The sequence below is a fragment of the Amyelois transitella genome, chromosome 11 (genome assembly GCF_032362555.1).
Source record: "Amyelois transitella isolate CPQ chromosome 11, ilAmyTran1.1, whole genome shotgun sequence".
In the NCBI taxonomy this organism is placed as follows: domain Eukaryota; kingdom Metazoa; phylum Arthropoda; class Insecta; order Lepidoptera; family Pyralidae; genus Amyelois; species Amyelois transitella.
The window spans coordinates 8,910,076-8,931,866 of record NC_083514.1 but is presented as its reverse complement, the minus strand read 5'-3'; the positions used below and the strand labels follow the sequence as shown (position 1 = coordinate 8,931,866).

Genomic DNA, 21,791 nt, shown 5'->3' with positions numbered 1-21,791 from the left:
CTATTAGGAGCGAAGAAATAATGGAAAATGTGAAAAAAATCGGGGAAGGAGCATCCTTGAGGGCTTCAATGATGCCCAAAATAACTATTCCACGCGGACGAAGTCGCAGGCACAGCTAGTAATGAATAAAAATTTGATTTTTTTTTAAATTTTGGATCAGATAAGATTTATCAACAAAACTCCACATCTAGGTACTCGTATATACTTACGTTAGCTCAAGCAAAATTAAAACAAACAGACATTATGGAACAGAAAACACGAAGCGCGCTCTCATTTCTCTTCATTAATTTCGTTCAAGTCATACGGCAGTGAGTGAGGCATGTCGCCGAATGTTTTTACAGCGCTTCAGCTGTTTTGTATGGAAATTTTGTTCGCACCCTGTATACTAATACTGACGTTCGTTATAGAACAAATTAAAGATCGTAGAGATGGGACGGCCTTTTTTGTAACGAATTACGGAAATTCTACAGAATCAAATCGGTTTCCTTTTAAGTATTTATGAATTAAATTTGGGATGTAAAATGAAAGTTACTTGATATTTTTTTAAGGTTCTGTACCTAACGGGACCCTATTACTAAGCTTCCGCTGTTTGTCTGTACGTCTGTCTGTCACCAGGTTATATCGCGTAAACCGTGATAGCTGGAAAGCTGAAATTTTTCAAAACTACAAAATTTGGCTCTTTATCAAAATGACAAAGTTTGATCGAGGTGGTGCCTGTGTGATGCCAAATTATAGACAATAATATAAATATTTAAAAAACAAATGCCTCATTTTCAATATTAACAATGTAAACATACATACGATTTTAATTTAAAATAATGTTTTTTTACCACTTATTTGTTTTTTTTTTAATGTTTATTTTGCAATAATAGGCAAATAGAGAGATAATAGTCACTTATAAAAAAATTTTTTTCAGCACAAAAATATCAAACTTCACATCTGCTCGCTCTTTATTTTACATTTATAACCTTGTGATGAAATAGCTACTGAATATTGGTACAGCGTACTATTGTAATTTTTGACGTGATAAAAAAATATTACTTCCTTATGTCCCAAATTGATATTGAACGAGAAAAGGCCTAAAAAAGCGGTCATTGGGTGAGTTATGTGTAAACACTTTTACGCACTTTCATAGACGGCGGTCGAATCGGTAAGATGCCTAATGGTTAAAATGCGTGGGGCAAAAAAGCTCAGGTTTGAATCCCACCTCGGCCATGTACCAATGACTATGTTCGAAGTTATGTACATTAGTTTGAATAGTAAACGATACTTTTACGGTGAGGGAAAAATCGTGAGGTAACCTGCACATTCAGGCAACTATACTAAAATCTTCAACTAAAAGTTGATATAAAAACAATTTCAGAAACAATAAAATCAACATACATACATACATAAAATCACGCCTCTTTCCCGGAGGGGTAGGCAAAGGCTACATCTTTCCACTTGCCACGATCTCTGCATACTTCCTTCGCTTCATCCGTATTCATAACATGCAAGCTCGGCGGTTTCGGGTACTCTTGACCTGACCTTTTGCCAGGACGTCCTTAATTTGATCAAGATACGTTCGTCTTGGCCTTCCTACTCCGACCTTTCCCTCCACACTCTCCTTGTATATCTGCTAAGTCAAAATAATAACAAACGCATTATATATCTATCAAAAAACTTATATATAACAAGAGAATTCGGTGTGATAAAGATTCAATTTGTTACAAATAATAGGAAATTTCGTAACATTCGCAACTCTCGTTTCTATTTCTACAAACGGATATAAACAATGAACAATAGAATTTACCTCTTGTTCATCACCTCATAAATAATGAAAATATATTTTGCTCCGAGGAAATTATACATTAGTCTACCTTGTCATTATCTAAAAGAAATAGAAATATTTATTTAAATCAATAAAAATGTGCCGTGTGGTTCCCGTCCACCACTCCATCCCTTTCCCATGGATAGAATAGAATAGAATAGATTTATTTTCAAAATTGGATACAAGGTATCACTTATTGACGTCACATCACTTAAATCTAATTATAACTACTACCGCTTCCAAAGCGCATGTGTAGAAGAAGCGGCGGAACAAACTACACTGCAGCATTTTCATCGGACGTCAATGTACAAATATAGATCTCTTAAATCTAAATCATGGACGAATACACATTGTCTACATTAAAAAACATGAACTGACAGGAAGGCAGGAAAGGATGTCGTTAAAGGCGACTAAGGGATAGGCTTACAAACTTGAGATTCTTTTTTAGGCGATGGGCTAGCAACCTGTCACTATTTGAATCTCAATTCTATCATTAAGCCAAATAGCTGAACGTGGCCTATCAGTCTTTTCAAGACTGTTGGCTCTGTCTTACCCACAAGGGATATAGACGTGACCATATGTATGTATGTATCAATAAAAAAAACAAGTTATATACATATATTAAAGTAGATTTGCCCATTGTGGCTACCAAGTCAAAATAACGTTATTTCAAAGCTTTTTGTCACGGTTTTTAAAAGATCGCTGGATGCCATTCGTAGCCAATCCAGTAAAATAATATTTTTAGAAGAATCCTTCGATTCTGTAGTGCCTCTGATATGTTTGCTCAGGCAAGAACGGATGGATATATGCCGTGATCCGTAAAAAAATGGCATCTTTGCTAAGGCGATTAAGAGTGAGTCATAAAAGCATGTGGCGTGCCCGGCACCAATGTAAAAAAGAATAGGACTACTTCATCTCTTTCTACTACTACTAAGAGATTGGCTTATAACTTGGGATTCTTCTTTGAGGCGATGGGTTAGCAACTAAACAGCTGAACGTGGCTTATCAGTCTCTTGAAGGCTGTTGGCTCTGCCTACCCCGCAAATGATATAGACGTGACTATATGACAGTCATTCATGAATGAACGAATGAATGTGATATAATTTACATTTCTCGGCCTGATTGATCAAGACGTTCCTGCCTTCCTGTCAATGAACTAACAGTCCCGAGTTGGATTTTCATTCTATGTTTAATATCTACGAAAATTGTAGAAGTCTCGTAGGCGCCTACGAATCTCTACGAGACGATATATTGATCGCTATTTTAATACATGTTAAATGTTTCTTTACATTCTGTGCAAAAGAAGTGTTCACGGAAAATTATGCTGGGACGTACCCTTTTTTTCCGTCGACGTATAAATAATCTTAAATAAAAATTTATTTTAAAAACACAAAAAGCACCTCTATAGATTTACCTAAAATTTACATTCTCGAAAGATCAACAACAGTTCATGTATAATAATAATCGCGTCTATATTCCTTGTGAGGTAGACAGAGCCAACAATCTTGAAAGTCTAACAGGCCACTTCCAGCTGTTAGGCTGAATGAACTACAGTTATGCAAATTTATACTGTTAATATATGTTTGTATACTTGATCTGTAAGCTTTATGATTAAGAAGTAAGGGCGACACAGTAAAAATGCCCCTAAATTCGATATAATTATTTTTCTCACATATCAAAACGTATCAAGCATTTGACGGTTACTTCGGTTACTCAGTTGACTGAACCGCAATTTATTCCTTTCAGCGCAAAAAGGAACGAATGTTAGATTGACAACTATATCTTGTTTGGACACAGACCAATAATTTGAGTAGACTAGACATACATACATATAATTCACGTCTATATCCCTTGCGGGACAGACAGAGCCAACAGTCTTGAAAAGACTGATAGGCCACGTAGGCTGTTTAGCTTTACGATGGAATTGAGATCCAAATAGTGACAGGTTGAGAGCCCATCGCCTAAAAGAAGAATTCCAAGTTTATAAGCCAATCCCTTAGTCGCTTTTAACGATATCCATGGAAACGAGATGAAGTAGTTCATTCTTTTTTTTGGGGCCGGGAGCCACATTTATTTACTGTATAAATGGCAATTACTTTATTCAACACCCACTTAATTTCTCAACCCAAAGGTTGACTGTTATATAATGCAGTCCGCTTATTGTATCAACATTGTGTGTACAATATCTTTTTTTATAAATAAACTTAGCTAAAAGTTCAGGTCGAAGAAATCTTGATGTTGCGCGAAAGATGATATGCATTGTAATGGTCTTAAAACTGAAGACACTGTTAAATGTACAGGAAGTTAAAAATGATGAAGATAAAGCGAAGGAAGTATGCAGAGATCGTGGCAAGTGGAAATAGGTAGGTCTCTGCCTACCCCTCCGGGAGAGAGGCGTGATTAAGTATGTAATGTATGTTAGTATGTAAGTTAAAAAGCGGTTATATTATCTATAAAGTTTTTATTCTTGTTCTTATGCCGGAAACGTTGTTATAATTTTCACATATTACCTCTTAAGATAGAAAAAAGATAAAGTAAAATGAGACCTTTTCTTGTGCGCGTAAGTGGTAAATTAATAATCTAATTGTCTTTCGGTCAATGTATTTTTATCGGTTTTTGCACTCTGAATTCTCGGATAAACAAAGCGAATATTGGCTATTTGTTTGAAAAGGGAAAAGTAATCACGTGATGGACAGATAATTGATAGAAATTTATACGGAAATCCTCCTTTTGTTGAGCGAAATATTTATTTAATAAATAGCTGTCGCCTAGGGCTTTACTTTCATGCATTGTTGTTTTGTTACGCGCAAAAAAAATCATAAAGTTTAGTAGGTCGAGTAAATAAAGTTCCTTAATTAGTTATTTAAATAAGTGATCTTGTGGTAAGAAAATATAAATTTGATTCTTCAAATCTCCGGAACTGCAGTTTAGCTACGATTACGATCAACTTAAGGTAACATAAAGGGAGGTCTGGTAATATAATTAGTAGCTAATTATTAGGTCAGAATATCTGAATTTTGTTACTCTGTTTTTAAAGGAAAATTATTTTTAACTTCTCTTCTCGTGTAGATTGTAAAAGTCAATCAAAATTAAAGGAAAATGGGAATTCCTCTCTTAGGTATTTTTTTTTTTGTTTTTACAAAAAGGTAGGTGGGATTCGAACCCCCTCCCTTTCGTTTACAAACGGAATAACTTAATCACTTTTTTATTAATTGGTTACATACATACATAAAGTCACGCCTCTCTCCCGGAAGGGTAGGCAGAGACTACATCTTTCCACTTACCACGATCTCTGCATACTTATTTCGGTTTCGGGTACTCTTGACCTGATTCTTTGCCAAGATATCCTTAATTAGATCAAGATACGTTCGTCTAGGCCTTCCCACTCCGGCCTTTCCCTCCACACTCTCCTTGTATATCTGCTTAGTCAACCTGCTGATTGACTAAGCAGAACGTCTTAGTCAATCAGGCCAAGAAATGTTTAATATATCACATGATACCGATTATTGGTTACGTTTACGATATCAAATGCATCATGTGCTACAACAAGTTAGGTTAATATTTCTATTCGGTCTCGGATGGAGCTGACGTGTATGGAGAAGCAATATCCGACGTCGGAACTAAAATCTGTTCGAGACAGAGTTCGTTGACCTGACTCTGTGCTAAGAATTATGGGATTCAAGTTAGTTGTATGAAGTTGGATTAAATTTTGTTGTAATAAATAAATTATCATATTTTTTATTTTTATTTTAGATGAGTGTATTGTTTTTTCTTTCACACAAAATCTACTTGATAAATTTTGATGAAATTTATTATACGGATAGAATATAACCTGGAAAAATACATAGGATAGTTTTTATCCCGGAATTTTGAGCGAATCCCCGGGGCGCAGCTAGTAATTTTATAATTTCGACTTTCGTCATACCGAGATGAAATACTGAACTCATTAAACATTGTGGGTTTCGTACCAATAGTAAATCTGAGGGGGTTTTACGCAAAACAATGCTTCATTTAAAAGCGAGTGCGTGATTATCATCAGTTGGCGGCAATAAACTCGGGCGGTCGTAACCAAATCCAATTTTCGTCTCCAATTGTTATAAAATTACCATCGGTTCTCATTTGTTTTTCATTTTACAGTGGCATAAAAAAGATGTTAATCAATAATTCCAAATTTATTATTATAGTGCCGTGTGGTTCCCGGCACCGATACAATAAAAGAAAAGGACCACTCCATCTCTTTCCCATGGATGTCGTAAAAGGCGACTAAGGGATAGGCTTACAAACTTGGGATTCTTTTTTAGGCGATGAGCTAGCAATCTGTCACTAGTTGAATCTCAATTCTATCGTTAAGCCAAATAGCTGAACGTGATCATTCAGTCTTTTCAAGACTGTTAGCTCTGTCTAACCCGCAAGGGTTATATACGTGACCATATGTACGTATTTATGTTATTATTATATTTTTACTTAGGTACATCATCATTATCGGTGAGTTTTTATTAGTAGCCCCCGGATCCGCTCGCGATTACCGCAAAATCCCGTTAATTTAACTTCCTCTTCCTCTTAAGGTTGCAAAGGATGGATGTGAGTCGCTTCGAGTAACACCCTAATCCACCATCGTAGTCATGGATATGACTACTCCCTCCAGCGGCCACGCAAAAGGTACTAACGCCAGGAGGATGCGTTGCGTGCGCGAATCACGTTATTATTCATTACGAGGAAGACAGTGCCAACAGTCTCAAAAAGACTAAAAGACCAGGTTTTCAATGGCTTATTGATAAAATTAAGATTCGAATAGTGACAGGTTGCTAGTATATCAACTCTAAGAAGAATACCAAGAGCTTTTGCCTTAACCGGCTTTTACTATCTGCGTGGAAAGAGAAGTCAGTACGAGAACAAATAGTACCCAAGTAACAATTAGGCGCTAAAGTAAGATTTATAATAAGTCTATAAAAGCGCTAACTAGATTCTAAAGTGGTTTATGGGTGTAACAAATTAGTGTTAGTGCGCGCTCTAACCCTACTTTACCCCCGAATTGGGCACAATTTTTATATTACTTAAGGTTGTATAATGACGGTATACAAGAGTTATGGTAATTGGCTAAGAGGTACAATTAGTGCTATAAGAAAGTTATTATAGCGGTAACAGGATCTCTTAGCGATACAAGAGGGGTAAATAAGCGTCAACTGACTCCTTAAGCGGTACAGTAGAGATACAAAGGCGTTAATTCCCAAGTAACAATTAGGCGCTAAAGTAAGATTTATAATAAGTCTATAAAAGCGCTAACTAGATTCTAAAGTGGTTTATGGGTGTAACAAATTAGTGTTAGAGCGCGCTCTAACCCTACTTTACCCCCGAATTGGGCACAATTTTTATATTACTTAAGGTTGTATAATGACGGTATACAAGAGTTATGGTAATTGGCTAAGAGGTACAATTAGTGCTATAAGAAAGTTATTATAGCGGTAACAGGATCTCTTAGCGATACAAGAGGGGTAAATAAGCGTCAACTGACTCCTTAAGCGGTACAGTAGAGATACAAAGGCGTTAATTATATTTTCAAGCGCTAAAAGGGAGGTAAATAGGTGTTTTGTAACGGTCTGAACGCTATTCAAGATAATTAAACTAATTTTGTGATCTAATAATAAATAATTTTATTTTCAATGGCTATAAGTTTACGACTAATGATTTTTATATTAAACAAAAAAAAGTGATATTGTATGGTGAGAAAGGAAGCATATTTTTGCTGCGAAGGGAAGTACACTGTGAATATGTTACATATTTATTGGCAAATAATTCGAGCGCCCGATGTATGTTGTCTATTTACTGAAAACTTTTCCACGTATTTACAACAATTTTTGTTTATTTTGGTTGCGACGCCATTGTCAAAAACAAGTAGTCAATATAAGAAATACAGTAGTGACCTTAAGCGCTATTACTTTACCTTTAGTCACAAAAAAGTAACAATAGACGCTATAGGATCTGTTATAGCGAAAAATTATACTCCTATTTGACTTAAGGTAATGCAAGAGAGTTTTGTATAACTTCAAGCATTTGGTTCTATATAAGATTAAATAAACACTATTGTAAGGCTGGTAGCGCTTATTAACGCTATTGTGCAACTTTAGGTTCTTGTAAAGAGTTTATTATCACCTGCATAGCACTTTTGGAGGTAGTAGCTAATTCTTATTCTTATTTAGATCTTAGAGTTCTAAGATTCACTTAAAGCTATAACACAAAATGCTGTGCATGTACAACAGTGTTAAGATTTGCCATAATACATCCATAACCTTTAAGCTCGCCTAATTGTCGCGCTTGTAACTCTGTATTATAAGTAGGAGTGATATACGTTACTTGGTACGCCACTTTATCGCCAATAGTCATAAGTGTTGCTACTGCAATGCCTTTGTAGCCCACTAAGTAACAAAATAAGCTCTAATCGTCGCCTAAATGTTTGTTGGGTTATATTTTCAAGCGCTAAAAGGGAGGTAAATAGGTGTTTTGTAACGGTCTGAACGCTATTCAAGATAATTAAACTAATTTTGTGATCTAATAATAAATAATTTTATTTTCAATGGCTATAAGTTTAAGACTAATGATTTTTATATTAAACAAAAAAAAGTGATATTGTATGGTGCGAAAGGAAGCATATTTTTGCTGCGAAGGGAAGTACACTGTGAATATGTTACATATTTATTGGCAAATAATTCGAGCGCCCGATGTATGTTGTCTATTTACTGAAAACTTTTCCACGTATTTACAACAATTTTTGTTTATTTTGGTTGCGACGCCATTGTCAAAAACAAGTAGTCAATATAAGAAATACAGTAGTGACCTTAAGCGCTATTACTTTACCTTTAGTCACAAAAAAGTAACAATAGACGCTATAGGATCTGTTATAGCGAAAAATTATACTCCTATTTGACTTAAGGTAATGCAAGAGAGTTTTGTATAACTTCAAGCATTTGGTTCTATATAAGATTAAATAAACACTATTGTAAGGCTGGTAGCGCTTATTAACCCTATTGTGCAACTTTAGGTTCCTTTAAAGAGTTTTATAGAAATCCGATCTCCAGTGAATTAGGTGAATTATCCACGTGCCTAATTATTTGAGGCCATACAAGTCGGTATAACTAGTTAATTAATTATTCTGGAGTAAAATCCTCAATTATTTTCGTATTTAAGCCTTTATACACAAACTTTTTATTTTATATTTTTAATAGAAATAACAAACTTAATTTAAACTTTGATTGATTGATAATTCGGATTTTATTCAGACTATTGTTTTGGTTGATTAAGAAATTATACTTTTTGTGTGAATTTTTTTTTATCAGATATGTAGTTACATAGTATTATGATTAAATGTATACTATTCAGTTAGAGTTAGTTATTAAAATATGTAAGTAATAAAAATAAATTAAGTTATAATTAATATAAATAAGTAGAGAAATCAACTTTGTAACAGACTATAATTTCAACTAAATTATAATTCGTAATTCAATCTTGAAATAAGGTGAATTATCAAAGTTACCTTAGAAGTTGAAAGGTATTAAAGACAAAATCATTACGAAAATACTTAGTCATTAATTGTAGGAAGTAATTTAATATCATTAGCCGGAAAGCCGCTTTGATGAAACCATATTTTCAAAGTTTTCATCTTAAGAGTAAAGTTAGTGAGCTAATCAAAACAGGTAAGTGAGTTAAGGCAGCCTTTATATAATCTCACAGATTTCTTAATCAGTTTATACATAATACTTACTCTTTTTACGGGCTTGTTTTTAAAGTATTTCATCGCATTATCAAACAGGATAACTTAGAAATTGAAAAAGATTTTCATTGAAATAAAACGTTATTTTACTGTGTGACGTCTTGTTCGATAGATATTTGTGAAGGACTTCCTCGCTAAGGTGACATTTAGTAATATTTCAGTGCTATGTACATTTTTCTAGTAGAAACTTTATGTATTATAATGTGTTTATTGTTACAGAGTTAGTACAATTGTATGTTTCCCAAATAAGAAAATGGGCAAATGATTCAATAAGTATATAAAAACGTTTTTCTTGAATAAGCCAATTTTAAATAATTATTACTATAGCCTGGTAGAATAAGGCTATAGTAATAATTATTTAAAATTGGCTTTTACACAACATTCCCGGCATTTACATAACATTTTTACATCTGTGGAAGAAGCCTGTGGTGAGCCTTTGAGTCAAGTTTTTCAACAGAGCGCCTCCCGACTGACCTCCGCAAACATTACGTGGAACTTAACCCATATTGGATCACGGTAAAAGCCGCATTAGGTGATTATTCCATTCACTATTTACTAAAAATGTACGCCGATTAGTTTTCCCCATATTACCAGCTCAGTTTTCGCTTGAAATAAGATTAACACCAACCCTTAACACCGCTTTCCATTAACACAAGTAGTGGCTGCAAGAAGCTCAAGTAATTTAGAGAAACATGGGGTTCAAGTCTCGTAATCAACAGCCCCTTTAAAAGAAATAAATAATAGTTTAAAAAAAACTAAAAAACTACGCTTTTATTGCTAATCAAACTAAAAAATAGAAAATAAAAATTAATGACAAAGGAATTATAAAACAGTAGTAGCAAGTCGAACAATCAGTTATAGTCAATTACCTCCGATTAAAATTATAACAAAATTAAATTTATAAACAAAACAATTTAAATCTGAGTAAAAAGCGTGGGGTGCCTGATGTAGTAAATATTAAAATCATTCTATTAGCATATATTTATGACAAGAGAGTTATGAAAATGAAGTAAAATGCTCTTTCGCATGGATGTCGTAAAAGGCGACTAAGGGATAGGCTTACAAACTTGGGATTCTTTTTAGGCGATGGGCTAGCAACCTGTCATTATTTGAATCTCAATTCTATCATTAAGCCAAATAGCTGAACGTGGCCATTCAGTCTTTTCAAGACTGTTGGCTCTGTCTACCCCGCAAGGGACATAGATGTGACCATGTCTGTGTGTGTGTGTGTGTTTTTCTTGGATAATAACCGATCCTTTATCTGTAAGGGAATCATCGTGAGGAAACCTTAAGTGTCTAAATGTGTTACCGTGATCACGTAACGACTAAGGGGCTTCTTAAGAGAAGACGAACGAAAACGAAAAGATGATGGTGTAATTTGATCTAAATTTTTCCATTATTAAAACAATATTTTCCTTCAAAATTAATTCTAAGCAATTGTGAACAAGACTCGGGCCCCTATTTCGAGCGCGTAAATGGAATGTTTACTAAACTACTAATTCTTCTTGGAATTGGATTTCGTGTTAATATTGTGTACTAAGAGAATAGGGTGTTGAAATTTTAGCTCGTATCGTAATGAAATACTGAAGTAGATAATGTTAGTTGTGAACTGAATAAATGTTATATTTTTAACTAAATTAATGTCATACATTTATTTGGTGAGAAATAGGGTTTTGTTTTACAGCAATATTTGGTTTGTCTAAGAATATATTTGTTTGTTGCTTCAAACAGGTTCTTCTGAACCCCCGACGCAAAAATGAGGGGTGCGTAAAATTTACACAATGTAATCACGTTATTATTCCTTACAGGGTAGACAGAGCCAACAGGCTTTTGAAAAAGCTATGTTCACATACAGCTATTGAGATTTAATTAGTGATAAGTTACATGTGGATCAGACAAACTCGCCGAAATTATAACATTTTCGTGAGTGTTTAATGACATGATCACACTACGTATATGATCCACATTGTTGCATACTAATTGCTCTGTGTACAAAAGCTCTGTTTATTAGGCTTGCAAATCAGCAATGAATTCCGAAACAGATGATCAGGGTAATTAGACTCATTATACCCACTGAAGAATTAAATCTATACTAATAATATAAAGCTGAAGAGTTTGTTTGTTTGAACCCGCTTATCTCAGGAACTACTCGGTTCGAATTGAAAAATTCTTTTGGAATTGTAAGGAGCAAAGAAATAATGGAAAATGTGAAGAAAAAAAAACGGGGAAAATTATTCATACTTGAGAGCTTCAATGATGCCCAAAATAACTATTCCACGCGGACGTAGGCACAGCTAGTGTTTGATAAATGCTTCTAGCGTTTAATTTTATATATTTCTTGTCACCATTTGAATCTCAATTCCATGATTAAGTCATCCAGATAAACGTGACCTTCGAGATATTTCGTTACTGTTCTGCCTACCCTGTAAAATTAAAAAAATACTCCTTAAATGCTTTAGAGCATGGATCCTGGATTGGGTGAGTCAGGTTTTTACATGAACCGACTCCCGTCTGACCTCCGCAATCTTTGCATGGAAACCTGACCCGTATTGGATCAATCATCGTTACACAGTTGCCTGAATGTACAGGTTAACTCACGATGTTTTCCCTCGCCGTTAGAGCATCGGTTAGTATTCAAACTAATGTACATAACTTCGAAAATAGTTATTGGTTGGCCTAGGTGAGATTTTAACCTGGCACCTTACGGATTAGACCACTCTAACATAAAAATATCACGTGTATGTTTTAACTTCTACATACAAATATACATAGAGTCACGTGTATATCCCTTACGGGGTAGACAGAGCCAATAGTTCCAAAAAGACTGAATGGCCACGTTCAGCTGCTCGGCTTAATGATGGAATTGAGATCCAAATAGTGACAGGTTGCTAGCCCATCGCCTAAAACAAGGATCGCAATTTTATAAGCCTATCCCTTAGTCGCCTTTTACGACATCCATGGGAAAGAGATGGAGTGGTCCTATTCTTTTTTCTACATACAAACATACATAGAGTCACGTGTATATCCTTTGCAAGGTAGACAGAGCCAACTGTGTTGATAAGTCTGATAGACCACATGTGTTTGGCTTAATAATAGAATTGAGATTAAAATAGTGACAGGTTGCTAGCCCGTCGCCTAGAAAATGGATCGCAAGATTATAAGCCTATCCCTTAGCCGCTTTTAACGACATCCATGGGAAACAAATGGAGAGATCTTATTTTTTTTATATTGGTGCCGAGAACCACACAGCACAATATATTTTAATTCTTTATTTTTTTTTTATTTGTTTCGATGCTCAATATACACGCTTATTGAAAGCGGCAGACAAAGAAAATCACCCATTTAAGTGTTATCATTCTACGCGTAGACAATACCCACCTTCCCTAACAACCCCACACGGCACATGTGCTAGAAAATATATAGAAAACGTGGACTGAATCGAAAATAGAAATAAGCAGTTACCCTCACAATATAACTGGGCGTTAAATCGCTTAACGTGAGTTTAAGTACAGTTTAACTGTGATGTTACGACTCAGAATATTCAATGGGAGGTTAAGCGAGTAAGACTGGGCATAGATGTTACATACATACGTTTTACATGCTCATACATACATACATACAGTCACATCTATATCCCTTGCGGGGTAGACAGAGCCGTCTTGAAAAACTGAAAGGCCAAGTTAGCTGTTTGGCCTAACGATACAATTAAGATTCAAATAGTGACAGGTTGCTAGCCCATCGCCTAAATGAAGAATCCAGAGTTTATTAGCCTATCCCTAAGTCACTTTTTACGACGTCCATGGGAAAGAGATGGAGTGATCTTATTCTTTTTATATTGGTGCCGGTCTGCACACGCCTGGATGTCGTAAAAGGCGACTAAGGGATTGGCTTATGAACTTGGTATTTTTCTTGCCACTATTTGAATCTCAATTCTATCATTAAGCTGAACGTGGCCTATAAGTTTTTCAAGATTGCTGGCTCTGCCTACCCCGCAAGGGATAAAGACGTGATTATGTAATTCAATGAGTAAAGTTCGAGGGATTCATTAGGCTGGGTTTCTTAACGATGGAATTGAAATTCGGAGACAATATGTACTACAACATCGTATGAATAAATCAACAATTAACTAAATTATAGTACATTAAATAAATATCAAGCACAGACTATATTTTACTTTTATATGAAGTACGATCAAAAACGTTAAAAACAGGCATATTGATAAAGGCATAAATACATATGATATTCGTATACGAGGAAGTGCACTTAAAACGGGAGTTCCCCTTTAGCGGTCATTTCCCCCCAGTTATGATAATGGGGATGACGAAATGACTTAATACATACATACATACATACTGTTATGGATTTGTTTTGCTCGGTAGACTCGCAGCTCTCCTTGTTCCAGAGATCCTCTTAATAGCGGCAGGAATAAATAAAATAAAGAGTTTGCAAAAAATACGGTCTTTACTTTTCCAACAAAACACTATTCAAAAAATGAAATTAAAAATACATACATACATATGGTCACGTCTATATCCCTTGAGGGATAGATTGAGCCAACAGTCTTGAAAAAACTGAATGGCCACGTTCAGCTATTTGGCTTAATGATAGAATTGAGATTCAAATAGTGACAGGCAGAAGAAAACTATGTTTTTTTTCCACGCTATTGCACTTATGTGTGGAAACGTTTAAAAAAAAGCATATTCCATATATTCCAGAAGTAAAGTGCACTTAAAACGGGAGCTCCACTTTAGTGCTTCGATTCGCTCCGGCCATGACAATGCAGATGACGGAACGCTAAAAGACTAAAAGATGACTTAATGACGGAATTGAAAATTGAAATTGTGAAATTCACAGGTCAATCCCAATATCATAAAATAAATTTACTTTTCCGATCTGTGTTGAAGCTAAAACCATATACACATATAATTATGTCAATGTCCCTTGCGGGGTAGACAGAGCCAGCAGACTGACTGACAGGCCACGTTCAGCTGTTAAGCTCAATGATAGAATTGAGATTTAAATAATGACAGGTTGCTAGCCAATCTCCTATAAGATGAATCCCAAGTTTATAAGCTTATCCCTTAGTCGCCTTTTACGACATCAATGGGACAGAGATGAAGTTGTACCATTCTTTTTCTATTGGTATCGGGAACCACACAGAAGAGAAAAAGATGACATAAAACTATGTTTTTTTCCATGCACTAAAGTCACAAGTTATAATGCTATAGCCTAAAAGAATAATTCCAAGATAATTTTACAATTTGCTCAAACGTGCTTAACGTTTCATTTCTCGGTCTTGCATAATGCGAGTAACAGACCTGTGTGTAGTACATAAAGCGTTATAAAAAAAGTACTGCGTACACGAGTAAGTGCACTTAAAGGGGGGTTCCACTTTATAGTTCATTTCGCATAATGACGGCATGGAAAATACCTCGTCATCGCATCTCTGTACAGTGATTGATGAAGACGAACAAATATTATCCATACTTCCGTGCTTTAATACGAGTAATAATAGTCCAAGATCCCAGAGCCGTAAGACACAACTTATTTTCTAAAGAATGGATCTTTCGATTCTCAGTAGTCTTTCATGTACTTTTAATACCTGCATGTTTGTGAGACTTGCCCGGTGACACCTGCGCAGGTACCAGGCGAGAAAGGTAACTAAAAATCACAGTTACTTAACTTAAATTTTATGACTGATTTTTATATATATTTTATAGACTATTACTCTGAAGTCATATCAGAGAAGTCAGACGCTTTCCATGCGCCAGAACTTTTGTCAGACGCTTTAAAGCTCTATCAAAAAAAAATTAACTTAATTTATTTTTAAATGTCTGACTTTTATATATGTTATTCAGATAACTATTACAAAGTTGTATTAAATCAGTCAGACAGTTTGTAATGACCAAACACCCCTTAAACACAAGAATTACTCAGCCTCGAGTATGAGCGCGATAGCACAATGCGCATGCGCGTCAGAGTAAAATATCTAATATTTGAAAAGTACTTACTGTTTTCAATTTCATATTTTTGCATATCTATTCAAATACGATGAAATTTATAATTAAAATAATAATTAATCATTTTTAAAATAATATAATATATTGCATACCTATAAATAGGGGAAAATGAATTTTTTTGTAGCCTTTCAAAAAGAATGATTTTTATTTTATTTAAAAAAATATATCTATTATAATAATTTCAATAAAAAAATAATTAATTATGATTAATCAATTGAATAATTATTTTATTGTCTCTTTATCATCTTCATCATCAAAATAATCATTTGAATTTTCATCATTTATTAAATCTCTATACTGTCCACTCAAGTCATCGTCCTCATCATCAGTTAGATTGATGTAATAGTTATCTGAATAACATATATAAAAGTCAGACATTTAAAAATAAATTAAGTTATTTTTTTTTTGATAAATTGTGCCGTGTAGTTCCCGGCACCAATACAAAAAAGAATAGGACCACTCCATCTCTTTCCCATGGATGTCGTAAAAGGCGACTAAGGGACAGGCTTACAAACTTAGGATTCTTTTTTAGGCGATGGGCTAGCAACCTGTCACTATTGGAATCTCAATTCTATTATTAAGCCAAATAGCTGAACGTGGCCATTCAATCTTTTCAAGACTGTTGGCTCTGTCTACCCCGCAAGGGATATAGACGTGACCATATGTATGTATGTATGTATGTATGTATGTATGTATGTTTTTTTGATAAACCTTTAAAGCGTCTGACAAAAGTTCTGGCGCATGGAAAGCGTCTGACTTCTCTGATATGACTTCAGAGTAATAGTCTATAAAATATATATAAAAATCAGTCATAAAAATTTAAGTTAAGTAACTGTGATTTTTAGTTACCTTTCTCGCCTGGTACCTGCGCAGGTGTCACCGGGCAAGTCTCACAAACATGCAGGTATTAAAAGTACATGAAAGACTACTGAGAATCGAAAGATCCATTCTTTAGAAAATAAGTTGTGTCTTACGGCTCTGGGATCTTACTCTATAATATGCGGAGAACATTTGTGTTGTGTAAATTTTTGGTACTGAATTGAAAATTTGTTTTATTTAAGGTTTATGTAGGTATGTACTGACATTAAAAACTGCTTGGTCGATTTGGTTTAATTTTGACATAATAAGAAAATTTACCTTCTGGAATAGCCGTGTGGTTCACGGCACCAATATAAAAAAGAATAGGACCACTCCATATCTTTCCCATGGATGTCAAAGAAGGCGACTAAGGGATATGATTATAAACTTGGGATTCTTCTCATAGGAGTAGGCTAGCAACCTATCACTATTTGAATCTCAATTCTATCATTGAGCGTAACAGCTAATCGTAGCCTCTCTATCTATACTATATAATATCTTTTAAGTCTGCTAGCTCTGTCTACACCGCAAGGGATATAGACGTGATTATATGGATGTATGGACCTTCTGGAATTAAAGTAAAGGTAAATAATCTTTAAGAGTAATTAGTAACTATTAATAATTAAATGGTGCCGTGTGGTTCCCGGCACCAATACAAAAAAGAATAGGACCACTCCATCTCTTTCCCATGGATGTCGTAAAAGGCGACTTAGGGATAGGTTTATAAAATTGCGATCCTTTTATTAGGCGATGGGCTAGCAACCTGTCACTATTTGGATCTCAATTCCATCATTAAGCCGAGCAGCTGAACGTGGTCATTCAGTCTTTTCGGGACTATTGGCTCTGTCTACCCCGTAAGGGATATAGACGTGACTATATGTATGTATGTATGTAAAGTGTGGTTCCGGGCAATTAGGAATAGGACTACACAAGCTACATAGTACAATCTTCCATGATAAGACAGCAAAGCGAGTGCCCGAAGCTTCTCTTCTTCTTTATTTAAGTAAAACTTTACGTCTCTTTCTCAGCATAAAAGGACTCCAAGGTCAGAGAGAGACACAAATACTCCAGCCTATTTCAAAAAAACACATACATAGATTATATTTTAAACGATACGATATAGAAATAAACTTTTATTTATAGCACCTCTCGCGGCAAAATTTATTTTTAAGTAAAAATTAAAAATATGTTACAGAATTCAACGACCTCCTTAACCTTCCATTCTTAGTATAGATATTTACGTGTCTTTTTTGTAAATATTTGACTGAGATTGTAGATCATTTAACGTATTAATTATAATTTTCTGCATCCCGATTTGTCACCTGATTAAATTATGTTTGCTATTTGCTAAAGGTGTTCTGATAGAGAATGCGATTAGCATAATGTTCACCTTAATATTTAATATACTTTTCAATAAATAAATAATAATGCACAAACGTACAGTAACTAAAAAAATAAATGAGAAGAAGAAAATGTTGCAGTGCAGTTTGTTTCCGCTTCTTCTGAACTGACGCCTTGGAAGCGGCAGTAAACTTAGTTTTAAGTAATTTATTCGACGTCAACTAATGTTGTGAAACCAAAAGATTTGACAATTATTAAGCGATATGAAGTAACCTATAATAATAAATACAAATTTTGAATCGTGGGAATGCTGCTGTAAGAAAATGTTACCAATAACAAAAAACAAAAAAATACCAATGTTTGTTTTTTTTTTCATTATTTGTTAGGTACAATCTTGAAAATTTGAATAATCTAGGGTATTAATTAAACCTTATGTATAAGAATGATACAAATAATAGATTTTTCAAGGCAAGAGCCATTAGGCATTGATCGAGCTTGCGTCTGTCTACCTCATGGTGAGTAAGATGTTACCGACACTATTGTATTACACGTTTGATATTCTAGTACACGTTCTGATGTTATGTAACCAATATACCTTATTTCAGTCTAATATCATGCTTACCATCTTATTATTAATTTCTCAACCTAACCCTAAGGTAGAATATTAGATAATTCATGTCTCGTATGTCCGCTCATTGTATCAAAATTGTTTCTACAATAAAGTCAGATTGAGGTCAAACGCCTACGTACACTTACCTTCCTGCCGAAAAGTCTTTAACGTTTAAAAGAACCCTAAATATATACTACAATATATAAGGTACTCAACACTATTGAAAAACGTTCTTAAATTAAATTCAAATGATACGTTTTCTTATCACGAACTTTCGCCATTTTGTATTGACCGTGTCCCTTTCAGCTCACATGAGATTTATTGATTCCCTTACTTGGCCTTTCCTTTATCTTGCAAGGATTTCATCTCCGTCAATAGGTAGCATTCCGAGGTGCCTTTGACAACATATTTCAATACTATCCTGATCCGGTTCAGATTTTACCTTATTGACAAAGTTAATCAAAATAGTAGTTTATTGGTAAAACTTTTTTTTATCCGCAAATATTTTTATATACTGCGTGGAAAGATACTCTTAATATACGAATCTTGTTTTCTTTGATACATACATAGCTAGTTTATCATGTCTTTATTCCTTACGGTGTGGACATGGTCTATAGCCTTGAGACAACGTTCAGCTCATTGATGGAAATGAGATTCAAATAGCGACAGGTTTAAATTATACATACATACATACATATGTTCACGTCTATATCCCTTGCGGGGTAGACAGAATCAACAGTCTTGAAAGGACTGAATGGCCACGTTCAGCTATTTGGCTTAATGATAGAATTGAGATTCAAATAGTGACAGGTTGCTAGCCCATCGCCTAAAAAAGAATCCCATGTTTGTAAGCCTATCCTTTAGTTGCCTTTTACGACATCCATGGGAAAGAGATGGAGTGGTCCTATTCTTTTTTGTATTGGTGCCGGGAACCACACGGCACTTAAATTATTTGATTCAATATTTACCTATATAAGTATTTATTATAAAATATAGTATCGTTGAGTTAGTTATCTCGTAACACAAGTCTCGAACTTACTTCGAGACTAACTCAATCTGTGTAATTTGTCCCATATGATTTGCAAATGAAAGAGAAAATACCAAGTATGTTAGTACGAGTATGATAACTTGATCGTACAGTCTTTAGTTCTTATCAAACTTTAACACTAAGTCCAACATAACCTGTAGGAGATTGCCAACTATTGTGTTAGCTCATAGCACAAACTCGTGTAGCGGTTACAAGCTACTCCCACCAACCGCACAGCATGTATGTTTTATAAAGGAGTCCTATTCTAATTAGAATACGAATTTAAGTCGTTATAGCTTTAAATTAATTATTATTTATATAAATTTGAATTAATTATTATTATTAATTATGATAGTCGAAGACATACTGAGTCTCCCTTTTTTAAAATCAATTTGACATAAATACATACATACATATAGTCACGACTTGCGGGGTAGACAGAGACGGGGCAGTCAAGAGTCTTGAAAAGACAGAAAGACCACGTTCAGCAATATGGCTTTATGATGGAATTGAGATTAAAATAGTGACAGGTTGTTAGCCCATCGCCAACAAAAGGAATCCCAAGTTTATAAGCCTTTCTCTAAGTTGTATTTTGCGATATCCATAGGAAAGATATGGAGTGGTTCTATTCGTGATTCGAGTGTCAGAAACTACACGGCACAAAATTAATTTTATATAAAAATATTTTTCATTACATCATTCACACGCTTCTTTCCCGGAGGGGTAGGAAGATATTACGCTTTTCCACAATCCTTGCATACCTATTTTAACGAACCAAATTCGAAAAATTTTTCATACTGACCTGACCTCACATCGAACCAGTGATATTTATTTATTATTATATCTCAGAGGTAAAAATTTTATCACTGTATCAGATAATCATATCGAATAAAAATTAATTTTCGTATAATTTCGTATCAAATGATTTACATGCGTCGCCGTTTTTGAGTGAGTCACTCATTGCAAAATTGCACTCCTGATCTGTTTACTTCCAATGGTTTGGCTGGTTTAGTAAAACAAGGCTACCAGCTAAATATATACATCAATATATACATCTACGAGCTTGTTCTTATACGTCTTAACCGTACTAACACTGCCACTAGACGATTTTAGAAGAATTCAATACCTAAAAATAGGAAAGATCCCCAATGCGAAAAATATTCATTTTTACCTACATCTATCGCTATAACCTCTCGGGATTGACAGAGTCACCAGTCCCTTAAAGATTGAACGGTCATCTTCATCTCCCAATTGCACTACATTTTCTTAATATTAAAACGTTTGAGCTTAAAATATGATCTTAAATAGATTACTTTATGCACAATAAAATATTCTTGAATGCAAATATACATTTTCATATTTTGCGCGCGCTAAAAATGAAATGTACGATAAAAGAACATATTTCCAAAATGAAGTCATAACTCACGGCTTTATATTCGTACATTCTACGTTTACGAATTATTAAAGACTAGCATTTACCGGCGGCTGCGCCTTCGTGAACCGACTACAAAAGAATTCTGGTCAGCTTGTGCGAAATTATCGCCACTTACAAATAAATACAGGTCTGCCCGCGTGAGTGTAGTGACACCAAAATAATAAAAATAATACACTTTTTTCGCAAATTCTACAAGAACTTCAGTATTTACCGGGATAAAAGGTGGTACCCTTTGTTCTTCCTTAGATTCTTAATTATAATTATACGAAATTTCAAGAAGAATGGTTCAGTAGATAACGCGTAAAGAGAATATAAATAAACAAACTTTCGCATTTATAATACTAGTGATAATTGGTTTCCGTAAAAGTATAAAAGAACCACTCCATCTCTTTTCCATGGACGTAAAAGGCCAGAAACAAAGTCGTTAAGACTTTCTTTTTTCCAATCCCAATAATATATCACGTAGAAACTCAAACGAAAACAAAGTTATAAAATAAACGAACAAAATTCCGTTTGCACATTCCGTACTCCGGAATGAAATCTGTATGTGTAATGTTGTTTTTTTAAATTACAAAAAGGCACACAGTATTCAAGGCACATGAATATTACCGCTATAACTTATGGTAAAAAATGTTAATAAGAAAAGAACATGGCTTATTTATTATATCTGTTTTATTTTCTTTTTTTAACTGAACAAACCGGCCAGTGATGACATGTTTACACGAACCGTAATGTGTATAAGCCCCTCTTAGAATAGTGGGCGAGTAATGTAGAACTAAAGGGACAGTAAAGAGATTTTGTAGGGAGTTAAAACGTTGGCTCTGTCTACCCCGCAAGGAACATAGACGTGATTATGTGTATGTATGTGTGTAAAAAGAGGTTAGTGAATGCAAACGCAAACTCAGCGCACTTCTCCAAAGCCGGC

General features: G+C 34.5%; 1 protein-coding gene across 1 annotated transcript in view; it reads right to left on the bottom strand.

The window, feature by feature from the left end:
- Positions 1-21,767, bottom strand: part of LOC106136704 (SUMO-activating enzyme subunit 2) — a 283,092-nt gene extending 261,325 nt beyond the window's left edge. The window contains exon 1 of the mRNA XM_060946562.1: positions 21,758-21,767. The gene's annotated coding sequence lies outside the window, so the exon portion shown is untranslated. The remainder of the gene's footprint in view (positions 1-21,757) is intronic.
- Between the last annotated feature and the right edge of the window lie 24 nt (positions 21,768-21,791).